The sequence below is a fragment of the Myotis brandtii genome, unplaced genomic scaffold (assembly GCF_000412655.1).
Source record: "Myotis brandtii unplaced genomic scaffold, ASM41265v1 scaffold48, whole genome shotgun sequence".
Classification (NCBI taxonomy): Eukaryota; Metazoa; Chordata; class Mammalia; order Chiroptera; family Vespertilionidae; genus Myotis; species Myotis brandtii.
The window spans coordinates 10,502,314-10,510,526 of NW_005368341.1; the positions used below are offsets into that span (position 1 = coordinate 10,502,314).

Below are 8,213 nucleotides of genomic sequence, written 5' to 3' on the forward strand. Positions count from 1 at the left end.
CGGAGCGGCCCTGGCGGCGGTTGGGACCTGAAGGTTCCATCGCACTTACTTCCTGTTTTGGGTCCGGGCACTTTGGAAGAACCAGGATGAAGGCTCCAAAAAATACCAGGATGGAGGAAGCAGCCACGGGCAAGAGTGGCTACAGCTGGAGTAAGCGAGCGCGACGAGCCACCGGAAACGGAGCTACGGCCGCACCCCGCCCCCAAGCCCCCGCCCGCTCTCCCTTTCCTCGGGCGGGCCCTGCGAGCCAGGTGCTACGTCACTTCCGGCCAAGTGGGAGCGCGAAAAAAGGTCCCGGGTTTGTTGGAGTTGCAGACCAGGTCCATGGTCGGCTGTTCTCTTCCTCTCGTCATACTAGGAAAAACTCCGTACGGATTACCTCGCTGCTGCTGATATAATGGAGGCAATGGAGCTCCCCCCCCCCTTTTTTTGTGCAACTGTGGCCCTTCTGGCTTCGGAGAAAGTTGGGCCCCGCGCGCAGGCCCAGTTTCATCATTCTGCGGGGCTCGGAGCGGAAGAAGCTGCAGGTCGGGACGGCTTGGAAGCGGGGTCTGAGTGCAGAAGAAAACCTGAAATTGGGTGTCTGATCTTCCCATTTGGTCGGCTTGGCAGTAGGTGCTTTGCCGGCGTAGGCGCTTACAGCAGATGTTACCTATGGGGATGTCTGTTGCAATTAGTGAGGACATGTATCCCGTCTGGGTGTAGGAAGACGCCGCTCGTCTGAAAGCACGGCTTTTTCCCTAAATCTCAGAGAAGACGCATAGTCGGTCCCGCCCCCAGGCCAGTCTTTAAGAAGCTTCGTGAGACCCAGGCAAGGATTTTTTTTTAGAGTTCCGAGGCTTTGGAAAAATCGAAAGATTGTGTGTTCTGAACCCTGTTACTGCCCTGATGATTCTGACCTCATTTTACTTGTTTATCAAACTAGCTTTATTGTACTCTGCTTTCCCTTATCGACTGGGAGTGTAGGAGTTTAAAAGTTAGATTTCACTGAAATAATGGCATCCAACAGTTGTGTGTAGACTCACGGTGCATGGTCACAGCGGGATGGAGTCACTATCAGTTGTAAAAGTCAAACGAAGGGCTATCAGGAATGACACTTGGGCAGTTTCTTATGAAATGAAAACATGTTCTTACCATATAGTCCAGCAATCACACTTCTTGCTATTTACACAAAGGAGTTGTTATGTCCACCTAACAACCTGCACACAGATATTTACAGCAACTTTATTCATAATTTCCAAAACTTGAGCGCAACCATAATGTGCTTCAGTAGGTAAATTCATAAACGGTGGTACATTTATACAAGGGAATATTACTTAATGCTTTTTTTTAAAAAAAGCTATCAAATCATGAAAAGACTTGGAGAAACTTTAAATGCATAGTACTAAGTGAAAGAAGTTACTGTATAATTCCAACTATATGACCTTCTGAAAAGGCAAAACTATGGAGATGGTGAAAAGACCAACAGTTGCGGGAGTTTGGGGCTGGACAGAGGAGCAGGTAAAGCGCACAGGATTTTCAGGGCAGTGCAGTGATTCCGTATGATCAATAATGGTAAATACATGTCATTGTGCATTTATCAAAACCCATAGAATGTACCATACCAATGAGGGACCCTAATGTAAACTATGGACTCGGGTGTTAATGATGGGTCAGCGTTGGTTCATGGTTTGTAACAAATGTACCACTCTGGTGCTGAACGTTGATAATGGGGGAGGCTATACATGCGACGGTGGTGGGGGGTGTGTGTGTGGGGAGGATAAGTATATAGAAAATATCTATACTTTCCCCTCAATATCCCCCCCCCCTCAATTTTATAGTGGATCTTAAACTACTGTTTGAAAAGTCTATCTTGAAAAAGAAGTATGAAAGAGCTTAAAAAAGACGGAATTCGAACAATGGGAGCCAACATTTTTTGAGAGCTTATGTGTCAATTCAATGCTTTACATGTATTACACTCATTTAGTGTTTGCAAGCACAAAATGCATATGTACAGTTATGACTAATGAATCCCGTTTTAGATAGGAATCAGAAAGAAGTGAAGGAATATGTCCAAGGGCACACAGCAAATATGTGGTAGAGTTGGAATGGAAGCCTCAGCTCTAGAGCCTATGATCTGGACTACCCTTCTGAACCTCACAAAATACACTTTGGCAAGTCTTTTTATAATGAAAACAAAGTATTACAACCAGTTTTCACAGTCTAAACCAGCGGTTCTCAACCTGTGGGTTGTGACCCTTTTGGCGGTCGAACGACCCTTTCACAGGGGTCGCCTAAGACCATCCTGCATATCAGATATTTACATTACGATTCATAATAGTAGCAACATTACAGTTATGAAGTAGCAACGAAAATAATTTTATGGTTGGGTCACAACATGAGGAACTGTATTTAAAGGGCCAGAAGGTTGCGAACCACTGAAATGGGAGATGGACATGTTTGCCTAACTTTCAAAAATAAATGCCAGAAGCAGCAATTTATTGCATCTAACTTTATTACCAATTTGTGGTACTTTCTGCCTCCTACTGTAGTTATGACATATATAATTCAGTTTTAAATGAGTACATAAGTAATACATATGTAAGCAAAACCATGAAGCAGGATAAGAGTTGTGGTATTGATGTTGGAATCAGACCTGATTGTGAATCTTGATTTCACGGCTTAGTAGTGAGTATGGTACTTTACTTCTCTAAAACTTCATTAGCTTTTGAAAAATGTGACAACAAAATTTATCTCCCAGAATAATGAATTCAACATGCTTTGCATAGAGCCTGACATGTTTTAAGCACTTTAAAATGGAAACTAGTAAATTTCTGACCCAGAAAGCAATTAAGCTATTCAAAGAGCAGTTGTAATTAAATAATCACATATATAAAATTATTAACATTTATGAGGAAGTGATTCCTAATTAGCCACATTTTTCATAAAGCATAACCATATAGGATTATTTTCAGTATGGCATAGAGAGTGATATTTAAATTATAGTCTGGCTGCCCATTCTATTCTGCAAAATCTTAGGTCAGCCTGCACTCTGCTGTTAATTCCCTAAAAAAGTCAAGTGCATCCTCTTAATTCTCCCTTCCTGGTGAGTTTCATAACTGCCGTTTCCCAAGGACAGTTCATATTTCCTTGAGGAGGACAAGTGTATTTTAATATTGGTTTAATACATAATTTAAAAAGTAAATTAAACTTTATGATAAAAACTAAGTGGGTATACAGGAAATGTATCTCAACTTAATAAAGGCCATGTATGACAGGCCAACAGCTAACATCATACTCAATGGTGAAAAGCTAAAAGCTTTTCCTCTGAGATCAGGAACAAGAGAAGGATACCCACTTTCACCACTTTCATTCATCCTAAAGGCGCCATTAAAAAAAGCTTAGAGCTAATTAACATATTCAGTAATGTTGCACACTACAAAATCAATATACAAAAATCTGTTGCATTTCTATACACTAATAAAAACTTAGAAGGAAATCCCATTTACAATTGAATTAAAAAGCATAAAAGTACCTAGGAATAAATTTAACCAAGGAAGTGAAAGACCTGTATATTGAAAACTATAAAGCAGTAATTAAAGAAATTGAAGAAAGCACAAATAAATTGGAAGATATTCTGCACTCATGAATTGGAAGAATAAATATTATCAAAATGTCCATACTACCCAAACAATATACAGACTTAATGCAATCCCTATCAAAATTCTAATGGCATTCTTCACAGAAATAGAACAAACACTTTCTAAAATTTGTATGGAACCACAAAATACCCCAAAGAGACAAAGCAATCTTTAAAAGAAGGAACAAAGCTGTAGGCATCATGCTCCCTCACGTCAAATGATAGAAAACTGTAGCAATTCAAACAGTGTGGTATTTGCATAAAAACACATAACTCTATAAACTCATGCATATATAGTCAACTAATTTATTACAAAGGAGCCAAGAATATACACTCGGGAAAGGACAGTCTCTTCAATAAATGGTGTTGGGAAAATTGGACAGTCACATGCAAAAGAATGAAATTGGATCACTGTCTTGAACCATACTGTTTTCCATAGTGGCTGCACCAATTTACATTCCCACCAACAGAACACAAGTGTTCCCTTTTCTCCACATCTTCACCAACACTTGTTAATTCTTGTCTTTTTTTTTTATAACCCTGCACGGTGTGGCTCGGTTGGATGTACTGAAGGGTAGCTGGTTTAATTCCCGGTCAGGGCACTTGGATTTTGGACTTAATTTCCATTGGGGAGCATGTTGGAGGCAGTTCACTCTCACATTGATGTCTCTCCCTCTCCAAAAATCAATACAAATATTAAAAATAAAAAAAACCAGTATGGAGTTCCTCAAAAATACTAAAATAGAACTACCATAGGATCCAGCAATTCCACTTCTGGGTCTTTATGTGAAGAACACAAAAACACTAACTTGAAAAGATATATGCACTCACATGTTCATTGCAACATTATTTACAATAGCCAAGATAATGGAAAAAACCTAAATAACCTAAGTGTTATCAATGGATGAAAATCAAGAGGGTGTGGTATATAGGTAAAATGGAATATTATGCAGCCATAAAAATTTTGCCATTTGCTACAAAATGGATAGACTTAGAAGGTATTATAGTAAGTGAAGCAAGTCAGACAGAGAAAGATGTATATTGTATGATCTCTCTTATATGTGAAATAAAAAACAAAAAAAAATCTCAGGATAGATTGGTGTTTGCTAGGATGTTTATTAATAATTAAAAGTAAATTTTTTAATAACACTTGCATATCTGTGACTTGCATATCATTGCAAGACTATCCATAACATAATTTGAATCCTAGATCAACTTTCTGCGGTTAGACTTCTAGGTTATTCCTACCTCTCTACTAAGTCAATGTGTGCCTAGGGAGTGCATGAGGTATTTTATATTATCCTAGGATTTACTTAATTAAGAATTAAATATTTTGTAGAAAAATCATGAGAATTTGTTCTAATTTTTTTATAATACTTTTATGAACTTTATCAGTGATAGAATGTTGATGGAATTGCCTTTCTTTTATGAAAGGTCTAGAAGCCAGTGCACAAAATTTGTGCATGGGTAGGGTCCCTAGGCCTGGCTGGTGATCAGGGTGGATCAGGTTCCCCACCTCCCCTTCTCCTCCTTCCCTCACTCACTCAGTGCCCTGCTGGTCGCAGCCGCCTCCTGCGCACATCACAGCGAGCGAACAAACTCCTGGTCTCCTGGTCGAACTCTCCAGGGGACACTTTGCATATTAGCCTTTATATATATAGATTATATATTAATATAAAAATCTTTCAGATACTGAGAGGCAGGTTCTGTTATTTCATGATAGACTCATGTCCTGGATGGTATGATTCAGAAAAAAGCAATGTTTGTAACGGCTTTTGCTCAAAGTAAATGAAAATACAATTGCTGAGACGTCCATTTTCTTTCTACACAGTCTCTGTGTCCTGTTAATACAGCTGATGGGTAGACACTGGAAAGCCTTCCAGAACTTCCAGAGAGCTGATGAGGATGCTGTGCTATTAGAGGAATGAACAAACTGTCCCTAGTTAGGGCCACACATCAGGCTCTTCCAGCTCTTCTGTCTCAGGTTCCTCCTCTAGGCTTTTCTCTGGGGCTATGGCACTCAGTCTTATCACGCTTTTCCTGCCCTCCATTTTGTGTTCCTGTCTCCTTTCCATACTTCCTTAAATTTCTCAACCTGGTCACTACCTGTCCACACCCTCTTCTCTTCTTTTTCTTTTGCAAAGGATCTTTACTGAGACCTATTAATGGAACATTATCAAAATTCGGTTCCTCTACAGTAATGGGTGAGGTATGGTAGGGTATCTGTTCAGCTAATGCAGGAGTGTATTTGTAGAAAGCAACTGGCCCATATCCTATATAATAAAAGGCTAATATGCAAATAGACCGAATGGCGGAACAACCGAACAACCGGTCACTATGATGTGCGGTGACCACCAGGGGGCATGCATCAGCTCCAGCACTGGCTGTGGGTATGAGCGGGGCCAGTGCCGGCAGTGGGTGCGAGCAGCGGCTCTGGCGCTGTCAGCGCATGGGAGCGTAGGCAGCAGAAGCGGGGCTGCCAGCAGAGAGGGGATTGGGAGTTGCGGCAGGAGGGGCCGGGCTGGGGCGTGGAGGATGGGCTGAGACCTGCCCCTGTGCCCACCACAGCCTTGTGGCCCACAGTTCCTTTCAAGGTGCACAAATTCGTGCACTGGGCCCCTAGTAATATTTGTAAAATGGTAATGACACAGTATTGGTAAGTAGTAGGCTCAGTCCCTCACAGACATTAATTGAGTTTAAATCCACTCCTCTAAGGATGGAGATTAGCACATGCCAGAGATGGCTGGATCATCTGCCACGTCTGCTTTGTCTTATAGTTTCACTTTGCCAGAATATGGCACAGTACCTTAGCAGACACTTAAATGTCTATTGAGATAAAAGATAATCAAGTGTCTTAAATCAGAAGATCATTTCTATTCTTTGGCAATAGTTACTGACTATAGGAGAGCTTAATTATTTTTTCAGATAGTGTCACTATTTGAGCAACTCTGGAATAAAACAAGCAAATGTGACCTTTTATTACTACTAGTGGAAAGAGGTTATTTTAACACAATGTCACATGTTCTTAGTGTTACTCTCAACTTTATTGCCCACATCTCTTTGTTCATCTGTATTTTAAGGATAGAAACATTACATTTTAACCAGCAGATGTCCCTGTTCAGCAAGGTTTTTGTTTTGTTTGTTCTTTTATTTCCAGAGTAGTAGCTTCAACAGCAGTTGGGTATTCTGTGGCTTGAATTTGTTAGTGATATACTATAGTAGACCAATGACAAAATTCAATAATAATAAAACCAAAGAGATTATGCTTTGAAATTCAAATTTGAAAGGTCTACTGGCATTTAAAGACTTGTGATTGATTAATCTCCTCTTTTATGCAGTGTTTCGTCTAATTCCCTTGAGAAGAATATGCAGGAACAAAGAAATGGGGAGCCTGTGTAACCTTTATTGCTTTCAGAAGTTTGCACATTTGTGATATTCATTCCTTTCATTCAATAGATCTTCCTAAGCATGAACTTTGTGCTGAGCACTTTTCTAGACATAGGGAATATGGCAGAGAAACAAAGTCCCTGCCCTCAAGGGCCATATATTCTAGTGGAGGAACGGGAGGAGCTTACATTGGTGTTTTTCAATGGGTCCTTGTACAAAACTCTTGGTTAGAGTGCCAATGTACTAAATTATTTTAATTGTCCATAAAACTTGCTCATGATTGATAGTTTAATGAGGGATTAAGACAAAATATGAATCAATTAATATCATCAGATTAATCTAAATTGCAAATATTAGGAATGATGGACCAATGTTCATTAGTCTTGCTTAATCAAAGCACTTTGAACAATACCTTACAAGTAGTGAATGCTCAAAATGTCAGATATTATTATTTGTCCTTACACGTCATAACTACAAAGAATGAAAAACAGGAAGGAAATAATTTTCTAGGCAAAGTGTTTTATGCCCTAGAGAAATTATATAGCTTCTTACTTGAGGAATCACCTTCTACTGGGGTTCACTGGATGTTCTTAATGTACATGCAAGCTGCACATAAACAAAAACATACAAGCTAAAGGTCTTTCTTGACCTGGAATTGTTAGAGTTAAAATCCAAGCTCAACAGAAAGCACTGTTGATCAAGCAAGCTATTCTTCTACCCAAATTAGCTGAAATGGTAAACTAGTCTTTTAACAGCAACCTAATTTAAATATTTCTACCTTATATTAAATATAACCATATTAAATTAAATTTTAGAGCATAATAACTTTGTTATAATGACTATATCCTAAGTAGGCAGACTGAGTGAAGACCAAGTGTAGACATAAGATTTTTAATTTAATGAAATTAAGAAAAACAGCATTAGGAAAGCACAGTTTCTATGAGCCATCTGTTCAGACTTGAGAATACTATTATTATATATAATCATATTTTATAATTGTAGCTTTTGAAGCAGTATTATATTGATATTAGCAAACCTAGGGCTAGGAAAATATGTAGCTCTAGTGGTCACAGCTTCACTAATGTATTTTTTCTGTGTTTGTTTATGTTTCCTACTAGGAGTTTACATTTATGCTGAACTTTGATCTGTGTTGGTTCAACTTGGTACATTAAGATATAAAGCTATTACAGCCATTGTCTGAAGGCAA

The 8,213-nt window shown here is 39.2% G+C and overlaps 1 protein-coding gene across 1 annotated transcript in view; it reads right to left on the reverse strand.

Annotated features, from left to right (window-relative positions):
* The window catches only part of DMTF1 (cyclin D binding myb-like transcription factor 1), a 66,111-nt gene extending 65,953 nt beyond the window's left edge, over positions 1 to 158 (reverse strand). The window contains exon 1 of the mRNA XM_005876142.2: positions 50 to 158. The gene's annotated coding sequence lies outside the window, so the exon portion shown is untranslated. The remainder of the gene's footprint in view (positions 1 to 49) is intronic.
* Between the last annotated feature and the right edge of the window lie 8,055 nt (positions 159 to 8,213).